The sequence below is a fragment of the Lepidochelys olivacea genome, assembly GCF_965140295.1.
Source record: "Lepidochelys olivacea isolate rLepOli2 genome assembly, chromosome: 2".
Lineage (NCBI taxonomy): Eukaryota > Metazoa > Chordata > Testudines > Cheloniidae > Lepidochelys > Lepidochelys olivacea.
The window spans coordinates 164,681,783-164,696,163 of NC_140412.1; the positions used below are offsets into that span (position 1 = coordinate 164,681,783).

At 41.9% G+C, this 14,381-nt stretch overlaps 1 long non-coding RNA gene across 1 annotated transcript; it reads right to left on the reverse strand.

Annotated features, from left to right (window-relative positions):
• Positions 1-1,911: 1,911 nt before the first annotated feature.
• Positions 1,912-10,390, reverse strand: LOC311515328. The gene is made up of 3 exons (XR_014710107.1): positions 10,319-10,390; positions 7,464-7,545; positions 1,912-2,117 (listed from the first exon to the last, which is right to left on the reverse strand). It is a non-coding gene; the product is annotated as an uncharacterized lncRNA (long non-coding RNA).
• Between the last annotated feature and the right edge of the window lie 3,991 nt (positions 10,391-14,381).

Sequence of the window (14,381 nt, forward strand, 5' to 3'; positions counted from 1 at the left end):
ACGGGTTCCCTCCTCACCCCACGAGGGGGTTGTTGCCCACCCCGCCCCCCGGGACTCCTGCCCCATCCAACACCCCAGCGTTCCTTGATGCCCGCCCCCCTAGGACCCCTGCCCCATTCACCCCCCTCCCCTGTCCCCTGACTGCCCACAGAACTGGGCAGGAGGGTCTTATAGGCCATCATAGTGGGTGCCCACCCCACCCCTAAGAGCCAGAGGTACCCGCCGGAGGGGCGAGGTGTGGAGTCCCGGAGGTGCACCTTCCTGGGGCAGCTCCCAGGAAGCATCCAGCAGGTCCCTCTGGCTCCCGGGGTAGGGGAGTGTAGCTAGGAGGGGAGCGGCCGCTCCCCCACTGATCACATCAAAAGTGGCGCCTTAGGTGCCGACTCCCTGGGTGCTCTGGGGCTGGAGCACCCACGGGGAAAATTGGTGGGTGCAGAGCACCCACTAGCAGCTCCCCACCCTGTACTTGGCCCCAGATCACCTCTGCTCCGCCTCCTCCCCTGAAAGCACCGCCCCGCTCTGCTTCTCCACGCCCGCCCTGGCTTCCCACGAATCAGCTGTTTGGCAGGAAGCTCGGGCAGGCTGAGAACAGGCAGTGGCTTCCCGCTCAGGCCCAGGGAGGCGGAGGTGAGCTGACGCTGGGAGTGGTTCCCCTGCGCACCCCCGCCCCCCGGGTTACCTGCTGCAGTGTGGGCGACCCTCCTCGCGCCTCCCAGCCCCAGCTCACCTGCGCATCCCTGGGCCTGAGCGGGAAGCCGCAGCCTGCTTCTCAGCCTGCCCTGGCTTCCTGTGAGAATCAGCTGTTCGGCAGGAAGCCGGGGGGAGTGTAGGGGAGCAGAGAAGCAGGCGGTGGCTTCATACTCAGGACGAGGGTGGCTGAGGTGAGCTGGGGCGGGGAGCGGTTCCCCTGCATGCCCCCCCTCCCAGGTTATCTGCTGCAGCGCGGGCAGCCCTCCTCGCACCCCCCCGCCCCAGCTCACCTGCGCATCCCTGGGCCTGAGCAGGAAGCCGGCAGCCTGCTTCTCAGCCTGCCCCAGCTTCCTGCATGAACAGCTGATTCGTGGGAAGCCTGGGGGGGGAGCGGAGAAGCAGAGCGGGGCAGCGCATTCAGGGGAGGAGGCGGAGGCGGAGTGGAGGTGAGCTGGGGGTGGGGCGGGGAGCTGCTGGTGGGTGCTTTGCACCCACCAAATTTTCCCCTTGGGTACTCCAGGGCTGGAGCACCCATGGAGTCAGTGCCTAAGGCGCCACTTTTGGCCAGTTAAATTTAGAAGTCCTTTTAGAACCGGTTGTCCCTCGCGGAACAACCAGTTCTAAAAGGACTTCTAAATTTAACAACTTGTTCTAGTGAACCGGTGCGAACTGGCTCCAGCTCACCACTGATAATAATCACTTTAATAAGGCCATCTGGTGCCTTCTGTGTTGACAGATGAGAGCATTGCTAACTTTAGAGATAAATATTCATCCCAAATTGAACTGCTTATTGGATGTGTAAATGAGATACCAAATCTAAGTGGTCTCAGTCTCACCTTGGCAAGGCCAAAGCTACCCAAACTTAAGCCAGGAGAAAGAGCCCTAATAATACTGACTGAGTAAAATAGTGGACCGCTTCAGTTGTTGTCATTGGATAGAGCTACAGTAGCGATCCTACATACTTGAAACTAATTAAGGTACTCAATATAGAAAAACAAGTATCATCTTCAACTGCCTCCAAACCCAGCTGAATTGCTTTATGGACCTACTAGCACTGGTAATCATACCACCATCTAGTAAAGGAAGCTAATCCTATTGAGAAGAGTCACCTCAACATCCTGAAAAGAAATTAAGCAATTTGATGATCCAACTGAATTATCTGTACAAAGTTTCTACACACCAGATGATGGCTAAATCAAGATTTGAGCTGAAGCTGTTTCTTTAAATCTGTACCAGGAACCTGGGCAAGAGGGAGGCTGGAAAAGGATTTAGACAGAAGCTCTACAGTGAAATAAAGCATGTCTCTTCAGAATATCATTTTCATTACACTGAAAAGATCCTTGTTGAGTATTGGAAAAAGTGATTCCTGGGACCATGATTGCTTGCTGGCCTCATGACTCAGATCTTCTCCAGGGATTGGCAGGGTCCTGTTCAAAGAACAATATTAGTAAAAATATTAAATAATAAGGTATGGTTTTGCAAACAGTATTTTACATTATTAGTGTACATTTTTCTCTTAAAATATGTGGACCTGATCTTGCAAAACTCGAAGGACCTGATTCTGGTCTCATTTACATCAGTCTAAATTGGGAGGAATTCAGTTTAAAATAATGGAGTCACTCCAGGATAAAATGGAAGTAAATGGGATCTGAATCAGGTCTCCAAAAGCAGAAATTGTTGAATTCAGTGGAAGGAGGATCAAGTGCAAAAGCTTTAAAACAGTTAAATTGGGGGAACTCCCGTATTTGCATATAGAAAATATGACTATAATATTACTAGACAGGCATACATAATTTTGCATTGTATAGAATACTGATCAAGGTGCTGAAACCTTTGTAGAAGTGGGGGTGGAAGGGGCAAACCTAAAGTGCTCCCTCTCTCCCCAGGCTGGCTGCTCTGGCAGTGAGCCAGCTGCCCTCTCTTCTGGTGCTACAACAGCCCCTGGTGGGTGAAAGATGTAATTGTAGTGCCTATCCAGAAGAATCTATTATTCTGCAGTGGGAAAAATCTGCGGGGGACATGAATTCTGTGCTTATATTTTTTTGTTAAAAAGTGGGGGGATGGCCCCCCTCATCCCTGGTTCAGGCAATACCGATGTTAAGACCTTAATATTTAAAACACATTTTATATTGGTCATCATGTGCTTAGAGAAAGGTTTGTGCTTCAATATGTTGCTAAATCAAGACCTAAAATCCTTGCAAGTAAATAATGTTACTGTAATGTTTCCTATACTTAACAAAAAGAAGGCAAGTGCAGCTGATCTAGTGTTCAGGTCTGTTGATTACCCACCTATGCCATCAGTCATGTGTCTGTTTCCTTACAACAGAACATCAAAATGTTTAACTTCTAAAACTCATGGGGGGAAAAGATCAAGTGTGTTCTTGTGCAGTGCAGTCATTCAAATTGGTGACCTAGAAACATTTTCCTAGATTATCAATTTCAATACACTCAACATGTGCAGAACTCAGATAAATATAAGCACTACAGAGTTTTGGCTAAATGAAATGCTACTGTTAGGATGTTTACCCTGTATTTTGATATTTATCACAAAGTAAGCTAGCATCAGAATGTTATGGAACAATGATCTTTCAATGGGAACTAATATCTTCGTTTTGCATATGTTAGGAAATAAGATGAATAAATGATAACTATCAGATATTTAATATCAGTATCACATTTCTTTTCTGTTTTACTACAAGCATGATAGGTAAGTCCCCCCCCCCTTAATTTTAACATGAAAAAACTGTGGAGTGAGAGCATTTTTAAAATCTTAAGTCCCCCCACCCCCCATTTAAATGTAAATATGTGTCAGCCGACCCTTAGTCCCACTGAATACCAGAAGTAACGAAAGTGTTCCATTTAAAAGATGGCAATGCAGAGCTGTCTTTGCACTTCACAGCTTTTCTGAAAATAAAACAAGGTGCAGCTGGAGACATTAAGGGCCCAATTTTCGAAAGCTTGTAAGAGGGTGTTTAGGTTCCATAGGCTTCCGTTGGACTTAAACAGGTGCTGTTCTGACTTAAGGATGTTTCTTGATCAGAGTCCATTTTCTGCTCTTAGACAAACATCCCAGTTGTTGTTGGTGGTGGTTTGTTTATTTATTTATTTATCATTTAAAGCACCAAAAAGTGTGTTAGAAACCTCACTGTAGAAATCGAAAGACAAGGTCCCAGTCCTGAAAAACACACAGACTAATAATTCATTGTCAAACTGGAATAACATATCTAGTGGGGTCCAGCAGGGCTCTGTCTTGGGTCCAGTATTATTTCAATATTTGCATTAATTAGTTGGATAAGGGGGAGTTTGCTTATAGTGACACCACCAGGCTGGTGAAAGCACTTTGGAGGACAGGAAGAGAATTCAAAATGACCATGTTATACTGGAGAATTGGTCTGAAATCAAAAAGATGAACTTCAGTAACTGCAAATGCAAAGTGCTACACTTAAGAAGGAAAAATCAAATGCACAACTACAAAATGGGGAATAACTGGTTAGGTGGTAGTACTGCTGAAAAAGGATCTGGTGGTTATGGTGGATCATAAATTGAATGAGAGTCAACAGTGTGGTGCAGTTTTAAAACACGGCTAATATACTGTATTAACAGGAGTTTTGTATATAAGACATGGGAGGTAATTGTCCCATTCTTCTCAGCAGTAGTGAGGTCCAATTCTAGGTGCCACACTTTAGGAAAAATGTGGATGAATTGGAGAGAGTCTCTGGAAGAGTGACAAAAATGATAAAATGTTTAGAAAACCTGACCTATGAAGAAAGGTAAAAATAATTGGGCATGTTTAATCTTCAGAAAAGAAGATTGAGGGGGAGCCTGATAAGTCTTGAAATCTGTTAAAGGCTATTAAAAAGGGAATAGTGATCAATTGTTCTCCATGTCCATTGAAGGTAGAATAAGAGGTAATCCGTTCTATCTTCAGCAAGGGAGATTTAGGTTAGAAAGTTTTTTCCTAGTATCTAACTATAAAGTTAGCTAAGTACTGGAATACGTAACCAAGGAAGGTAATGGAATCTCTGAAGGTTTTTAAGAACAGGTTTTTAGACAAAAACCTGTAAGGGATGGTCCAGGTATACTTTGGTCCTGCCACAGTGCTGGGGGCTGGACTAATTGAGCTCTCAAGGTCCCTTCCAGCCCTACATTTCTATGAATATTAAACAAGGTATAGGAACATAGGAATTTCGGTACCAATTTAGACCTGTGGTCCCTCTTGTACACTAGTCTGTCTCCATCAGTGACTGCTATCAAGCGCTTCGTAGGAATTTAAGATATCCTGATAACAGGCAATTATGGAATAACTTAATCTCAGCTACTTAGCATCTGATACTGCTCCCAAGGAATTCAATGGCAAAGTCCCTTTGACTTCAATATTACAGAATTAGAACTTTAGTGTTGGCTTATTCTCTAAGGACCTGATCAAGCAAAGGACTTAAGAATGTGCTTAAAGTTAACAATCCCACTGCAATTAAGCACATGCTTAAGTATCTTGATGAACTGGGACATAAAATATTAACAATTTTGCCTTTGCAAGAAGACAGTTTTACTGTGGCACCCCCTATATTTAATAAGGAAGGAATTTTTAAATTCTTAATGTAGATGCCTAAATAGATGTTGCTGTGTGCTAAACTGTTTTGGAAATTGAGTCCTGTATTTTTTATAATACCAATTATTGCTTCAAACTTAGAGCTTTGCTATTTCTCCTAGGACTTGAGAAGGGTAATGAAGTTGGAATCCCTTGTTGTTGCTGTACAATATTAAAAGGAAATGCTCCTTAATGGCACATACTTTTGGGGCCAAATGGCCAAATCCCAGTTGCTTTTCACTTCTGTTCAGCTGGTCAGCACCAGGCCTGTAAGAACAGAATGGCAGTTCCCTGTTCAGGAAGAAACCAAGGTCTTCTGGTCATGAGTGGTGTGAAGAAGAATACGCTGATCCATGTTGTTATTATTTGCTTTATTGCTTTTTGGTTGGTTGCCCAGACTAGGAGGTACAAGTCTTGGGTTCTGTGCCTGGCTCTGCCACAGACTTGCAGTGTCACTTTGGGCAAGTAATTTCAAATCTCTGTCCTTCCCCCCACCCACACAACCCTTTTCCTGCCTTGTGTAGAACTCTTCAGAGAAGGAAATCTCTTCTCAGAGCCAGCGTTAGGCATAAGCAGACTAAGCAATTGCTTAGGGCCCTGAGCGGATCAAGGGAGCCCACTTTTAATTATTAATATGTGTTGTATTTGGCAGGGGGCCCAATATAATCCTGTTTAGGTCTCCCAATGGGCTAGCACTGGCATTTTCTTTCACCATGTGTTTTTATAGTGCCTTTTACAGAGGGGCCATGATCTTAGTGTCTTTCTGCTCTACTCTAATTACACATAATAGTCCCCTTAAAATTATTATTATTTAGATTGCAGCAGTACTCACAGGGTGGAAGTTGCTTTTCAAATATACATGAAGCCTGAAGAAGCTACAGTCTAAAAGACCAATGAGGTGTGGGAGAAATACACAGTACAGAATGATCAGGCTCATGATAGACACATGGCAGCAGATCCTCAGCTTGTGTAAATTGTCATAGTTTCAGTGTTCACTGACTTCAATTGCACTATAGTCATTTACAGAAGCTCAGCATCTGCCCTATGGTATATTACCTACTTTTTTTAAAAAAAAATGTGCATTAAGTTAAACATACTGAATTCCCTTCCTTCACTCTTCCTTCATAATTCTGTGCTCTCATCTTTCTCCTACATTGATTCCCTGTCAAGAGCCCTTATACTCTCTCTCTCCCTATGTTCAATAATTTTCCTCCTTGTAGTTGAGCAGTTCACTCAGATGACTTGACTGACATTTCTTATGTGTCATGGGAGAAGTGAATCTTTGTGAGTGCTTTAAACGAGGAGACGGTGGTTAGTTTTCACATTTAGAATTGAGTAATTCTGAACTCACATACACAGATACACATTACCAGCAGCTAGAATACTGTCTGCTGCTTCACCAGGCTGTTGCCATCTTCCAAAAAGTGCCACACCAAGGCACCTATTCAGCATGCTTGAGCTTGTAGGTAATGGAAAATGGCATGGTTTGCCTCAAAAATTGAAGTTGCAGTTATTATACTACCATCTGAAGCCAGTGGTTTTACTGGGGGAATACAGGTCTTTCTAAGTGTTTACATTAATTTGACTTGATCCTTCAACATGCTGAGCACCCTAGCAGAGATCCAACAAAGCACTTAAGCACATACTTAACTCTAAGCATATGAATAGTCCCATTGACTTCAGTGGAACTATTCACATGCTTAGAATTAAGCATGTGCTTAAGTGTTTTGCTGGATCTGAGCTAGGGTGCTCTGCACCTTGCAGGATTGAGCCACTTGTGAAGACTGAAATTATTAACATTGTTGAGAGGCCCTAAACACAAGTACCAGATCTGAACATCCCTGGATTCTGGGAGGTTTGGGAATCTGAATCCAGGTCTGAATGGCTAATATCCTTAACGTGGGCTAAACCAAACTACTGAATCTGACCACCTGAAACTCGGGACAGTTTCAAATGCTGCTTTAGAACAGGGACTTACCTCTTGATCCTATTGAATTAACATAACAAGTGGTTGATTTTTTTGTGTGTGGGGGTCCCTCCGACCTCTCCAATGTGCAATGAAAAAACCCAAACAAAGCTTCTTCTTTTTTTCCTAGTGAAGTAGCATGCGAGGTGGGGGGAGGGGAGGGAGAAGAAGTGTGGTAGAATACGTTACATGCAGAACACAAAGCGGTATAATGCTCACCCTGTGTTTCATCTTTCCATTGTGTGACTGAGAGCTTGTTTGGTTCAGGAATCCGCTGGTTACCCCGTCAGCTTCAGCAATGCTTCAATCAGACAAACACAGAAGCCAGTAAATTACTTGGGCCCTGCATTCTTCTATCCCAAGTGTGCTTTCTTTTAGGGAAACCATTGATTTTTTGCAGACAGTCAACCCATATTTCAGTGACAGTCACAGGCAAACAAGTAATAAACTTCCAATGATTTCCTGTATTCTATTGCTCAGATTGCAATCTGTAAGAGGAACCATTCATTTTGGAGTTACTGAATTTAGTCCTTTTTTATCACCATCAATAGCAGTGAAAGAATGCTAAACTTTACAAAGCTAAGCAAAGTGATACAACATCTCCCCTGACCCGCCCATGGTCTTTAGCAGAAATGTGGAATAGGATGAAACGTGGATGAGGAGTGGGGGGTGAACCTGCAAGTATAATCACCAAGCTATATATAATCTGCATTAGTTGTTGAATATGATTGATGCTGTAGCACTGAACTTCAAATTGTAAAATGTTGCCCACTTTATGTTGAGTGTCCAGACATTAGAAACACATTCAGTGTTCACTCTTATAGCACTAACTTTAATGAATTAATGTAGCCCTTATATGTCTGTCATATGTACTTCAGGAAGTTCAATTTGAATTCATTAACTTTATTATTTATTACTAGCATTTTGCTGTGAGAGTGTATGGCACTCTAGAGAGAGAACAAAGACAGTCCGTGTCCTTGAGGAGCTTGCAGTCTAGGATCCTAATCACACAATGAACTCTGTACACATGGATCTCTGTGCCCACGTAGACCCCACTGCAGGATCAGGGCCTAGGTTAGATGTGACATGAAAAATTGGGAGAGATGATATCAGGCAAAGGGGATTGCGGAAGTAGCTTTAGCATCTGTATGGAATATGCTGATAGAACTGGCTTTGGCCTCAATATGATTAAAATGATAAACATGGTATTTAGTAACTGACAAAGCATAATCATAATCAATTGCAACCTTCCCCCAAACTTAACTTCCATTGAGGCATGTGCTTTCCCCTTTTCTTTTATGTTTATAAGGGCTTATCAGGTTACAAGTCCTGATACAGCTCCCATAACAATAAATGGGAATTTTCTCATTGAGTTAACTCAGTGGGAGTTAAATCAGGCTATAGAACCCTTAGCAGTTTTGCTATGAAACAACCTACTCCTCCCTTGAATTCAGAGTGGCAATGTTTCCAGCAATGCTTTTCTATATACTAGTGATCTGTTAATATTTCTTCAACATCCTTACTCAGAGAATCTGGGGAATATTGATGACTACATATTAACTGGGAGAAGTCTGTAATAGTTAGTATAGCTCTCTGAATTCTATAGCTACCACTATCCAATCTGCTCAAATAAATACTTTACTTTGTAGGTGCTCTTAGCATTAGGACAAAAATAGGCTGTTTGAACAGTCCTCTTTTTTAACAAAATTATTAAATGATTTGAAGAGTTAAGGACACTTTTTATAATGGCTCTTAATGGAAAATCAGTGTCATTCACAAGAGAATTCTTCCCCAAATTAATAGTTTATTTACTACTATTCCAGTTATCCTGCCCAATCTTTATTTTTAAAGCTAGGGTACTGCAATTGCTTCCTTTGTATGGAGCAGTTGTCATCACTGGATAACTCCTCAGCTGGTGCCAGAGCCTCAACTGGTGTAATTCAGTGTACCTCCCATTAAAGACACTGGAGATACTTTTTTACATCTCCTGAGGATCTGGCCCAATAATTCTACCTCCAGGATTGGAGGCAGGGGCTGCCACTTTCTAGCTTGTTTTTAACCTTCCATCTGAATTACATTTCATATCTTGTCATGACCCAAATGTAGCTCACCCACAACAGAATAACAGACTCTTTCTGACACAATATATAGATAAATGCTCTGTAAGCCTTTCAGTCTTCTCATAGTCATGTAAACTGGACTTAATGTCTTTGAAATCAGTGGAGTTACACTGGAGTAAATCTGGTATAAGCGATGGAGTATCAAGCCTCTTTAAAAAAACAGACAAACAAAACAAGAATATGTTTTACCCTAGGACACAGAAGCCAAAAGAGTGAAATTTGGTCTAATGCCCTGAAGTTCTCAAATGCTGCCAAGGAGACTGCTTTATTTGGTAACAACCCTTGTGGTCTGACAAAGCATTATCCAAAAATCTTCAAATATTTTTGCTGAAACACCATACTGAATCTGGTTCTTTCTTCATTAAAGATCTATTCCACAATAACATACAGTCACTTGTGTTACTCCAGAAATAACATAACTCTCTTGTATTACAAAATGTGGCACTTACATGTAATTAAACTTTAAGGGGTTTAAGCTTTAATGAAGTTTAAGAGGTAAACATAGGCAAACAGAACAGATACGTTTGGAATGACTGCAGTTATTTAAAATTAATACCTGCCTTTGAATAACCAATGTACACATTCATGGATCAATAGAAAATTCCATAAAGCAGGTTCTAACTGAACAGTAAAATCAAAACCTAGTGGATAAAGGATTTAATCATTGATTTGAACGCCACAACAAGGAATTAAGTATATTGTGATATATGATCGAATTTCTTAAAACTTAAATACTATGTTATAGCAAAGAAAATGATCCAGAAGAAAAATGCAAACAGCATCATGAATTGTTGCATAACTGGCTGTTATACAAATGATGCTTTCCAAAAATATTACTTGCATATTTTTTCTTCAGTCTTCAATATTAATTCATGTTAAATAATGGAAAGTATTTTCTATTATTAATACAGTATTCTTTAAACAAATTTTATAAAAGCAATACTTTATGCTTACCAGTCCTTGGCACTGTAGTACTTTGTTCCACTAACGATGCCATACAGCTGATAGTACTGTTGTTCATCTGAGACAATATGTTGGTTTTATTGGATAAATATACAATCAAAAACTGTCTCTTTTTTTGGATTCTGAGCCCTTTGTCCTATTGTCTGGCTATCCCGAAATAAGGACAGGAGACATTTGACATGGCTTTAATTAGGCCACAACTTTATTATTAGATGTCTTGGACCACCCAGCAGATAAAAGTGTACATTGCTGGTAATCCCACGTTTATTCTGTAATTACCCAGGGGATTTTACCAGCTCCCCCTCTTTTTCCATCCAGGTCCCTCCAGCAAATTTATCGCCAGGAGCATACCATCCACCCCCCTCCCCGTAGGATGGTTATGGTGGGCTACAAAAATGGGGGGCTGGCTCCCTGCTGTATCAATCATAGGAGTCCCCAACAGCCCTGTTTATTCCTTTAATGAACACCTTTTAAAGTCCTTTTCCAAGCCATTTTTCCGGTCACTGTATACCTTTCCTATGGAGTACCTGCACTGGACATCCACCCTACACTTAAATAATAAGTTGCAACATACAGCCTACAGCCCTTCATGTCATGCATGAAGAGAGCCCTTCCTGAACCCACTGTGGGGAAGGCAAAAAAAAACCCAACTGAACCTAAGCCAATATGATGATATGGGAAAAAATCCTTCCCAGCCCCCCTAAAAAAGGGGCGGCTAATGTAATGCCTCCAGCAAGTCTTGACCAAACCTGGTATTTTACCACATAAAGGGGAGGGAGGGCAAGTCCCTCCTCAGCCTGCTCCATGTAAAAGAGCTTCAGGCCCTTTTAAACCATGCATTCCTGGGGAATGAGTCAGCGACCACACTGACCTTTTGCAATGGTTTTCATCTCTCTCTCTCTCCCCCTCCCCCTCCCAGCCATAAAGCACTGTTCCCTTCATTCAGTCAGACAGCCAACACCCCGCATCCTGCCCTGCTTAAAAGTGCAGGGCTGTCAAATTCACAACAAATAGTGAATGATGAACTGCACACAGCCAGTCCCCTGCATTTATGCAGAGCTCATTGCAGGATTGGGATCCAAAAAAAATCCATTGGTTGTTTATACCTTAGTGATCCTAACAAAATGCTAATGGGAGGTAAAAAGAAAGAAAGGGAACAAAATAAAAATTTATGAGAAAACTAAAAAGAAACAAGTTCAAACATGAGTGACTACAGGTGAAAAATAAGTCAAGTCTGCTGAGGGAAGGAGATTATACATCAGATAGTGAATTGCTATTCACACCATAAATTGGTGTCAAGTCAAAAGAATATCAGAAACTGTGATTGAATTTGAAATCAAGATAATTTCATCACTATGGAATTGGGCACAAGTATATCAGTCAATATTTTTGCCATCTGAAATAAGCTATTATAAGGAAAGATTTTTAAAAGTACCACGTGAACCTCAAATGCTGAGCTAAAAAGTTTCACAGGTCAAAGAGTGCCTCTGGTTAGAAAACTAGAGGAGGCAGTGACCTATGAAACTCAGAGGGCAGAAAGTGGGCCCTGTCACAAGCCTACAGCAAATAATAATGAGATTGTGTCACCATAAATACTTTGATAGGTTTATATTTCTATAAAACATTACTGAATGGCTGTAGCCTCATCATCACCTGTTTTCTAACAATCAGTGGATATGATTCCTCGAGATCTTGCACTGGGATGCTATCTTCCAGTGACCATTATCCTTTACTATGCGAAGTGGTTAGAAAAGATGTACTCATTATCACATGATTTGCAGAGGCAGCTGACCAACAGACAGCGAGACTTCTGCTCTTGAATTTTGGATGACAGTTTTTTGTTTTTTTTTTAAATGATAAGCTTGCATTGGATGGTTTTCAGAGCCACACATAGTGTACTCATATAATTTACGAGCTGATTCTTGGTATCAGTCTTGATGAAGTTCATTCTTGAAAAACTTGTTTGCATTAATGCATTAATCTGAAGGTCATCAAGAAAGCCATGGCTAGTTTATTCTTAGAAACATAATAATCAAGCAATGTGCTCCACACTTGCAAAATTTTGGGGAGTGGATTGATTGTTTTGTTCAATCCTGCCATATTTAATAACTTTCAGCTAGTAACCAACCTAGAAACACACTTAGTTTTCCAGGTAGCATTATCCTGTCACTCAACCATAACCGTTTTGTTGTCATCAATATCTAGAAATTTGAGATCTTGATGCCAAATTGTAAAGAATTTTATAGGTGTCAGGTCTTCAAGAAGTTATTCAGTGACTTCCCATTAATATCTGAGTATGACTGGCATAGTTCTTTGATATTGCCAGCCCTGCCCATGAAAGTAGCTGAATTTTCTTGATGTTTTCTCAAGGAATGGAAGCGTTTTCACTTTCCAGTATCCAGTCTATACCCAGTTTCATTGCATATGCTGTTACTTTGTTAAGCTTATTATCTGCTGTCATTCTCCAATCTGCTGGTGAGTGAAGTCTGTAAAACAAACAAAGAAACAAAAAAGTTCTTTTAAACCATTAGCAGTTGGTTAGTTCTGAGCGATCATCTCTCTGCTCCAGCATCAACTTCTGCCTCCACCTTCAGAAAGAATTCCCCTTATCAGACTTCTGCCATGCACAGCAACTCTTCTTTTCCTCAGAGAAGGGGCTTCTCTCTTACCCCAGACCAAAGACAAGGCCCCTTTATCTTTGCAGGCTCTACACCATACTCTCTGAGAATCATGTCCTAGCTGCTACTAGGCAGAGAAGAAGAATAGCAGCCAGGGCAGGGCTGCCCTTTCAAGGCTTAATCCACAGCCTCTTGAAGTAAGTGGAAAGACTTCTGTTGACTCTAGTGGGCCTTGGATCAGGCCCCCAGTTTGCAGTCCATTCAGCAAGGGAACTGAGACCTTGGGTATGGGCACAAGGGAGACGATGAAGCAGTGACACCGCCTTTAGGATCTCCTGTTTCAGATCAAAGGGCTGCAGTGCTGTAGTAGCAGTCCAGTACTTCCTTTATATCAGGGATTGGCAACCTTTGGCATGCAGCCCGTCAGGGAAATCCGCTGGCAGGCCAGGACCGTTTGTTTACCTGCAGTGTCCACAGGTTTGGCTGATTGCAGCTCTCACTAGCCGTGGTTCGCCGCTCTAGGCCAATGGGGGCTGTGGAAAGTGGCGGCCAGCACATCCCGTGGCCCATGCTGCTTCCCGCAGTCCCCATTGGCCCGGAAAGGTGAATCACAGCCAGTGGGAAGCGGCACAGGCTGAGGGATGTGCTGGCGGCCGCTTTCCACAGCCCCCATTGGCCTGGAACGGTGAACTGCGGCCAGTGGAAGCTGCGATTGGCTGAACCTGTGGATGCTGCAGGCAAACTTACTTTATATATTAGGCTATGGGGAGTGTTTCTGAAAAATAAAATCTATTAGATTCACTCTTCCAGGGAGTGTGTGTGAATATACATAACAGAAATGATAACTGCAGCATTTAAACAAATCTAAAAGACATTAAAATGGCTGAATTTTTTTTTTAAATGATGACCTTTTATTTAAAATTATTTTTTCTCTCAGCTTCAATGGACATTTAATACTCTACACACTTCTTTTAAAGACTGTCAAATTGTATTTCTTATGGTCCACTGGGATAATCATTCACACGTTCTATCACAACTTTTAAAAAATATTTAATTAAAACAACTAACATTTCCTGCACAATGCGGTTCAGACTCAAAATGATAGGATTCCGCAAACTAAAGCAGTTGCACTCAGGAGCATGGGTGTTGATGTAAGTCTCATTGCATTTGACCTAGATGTGGACATATGACACAAAGGAATGCTAGGAAATTGGGCACAGAGGATAGACAAAAGAGGTTGAAGGTGATGTGCTATAGAGTTCAGGCAGGAAAGGACTGAGGTTACAAACGTATGAAGGGCCAGAATTTATTATTTATATTTTGTTTTTCAGATAATTTGTTCTATTTCCTTTTTTCTTCTATTTATTCTTAATATATTTATATACATGCATACCAAGCAAAATGGGTCCTCATGCCAAAGGCAGAACATATGTCAA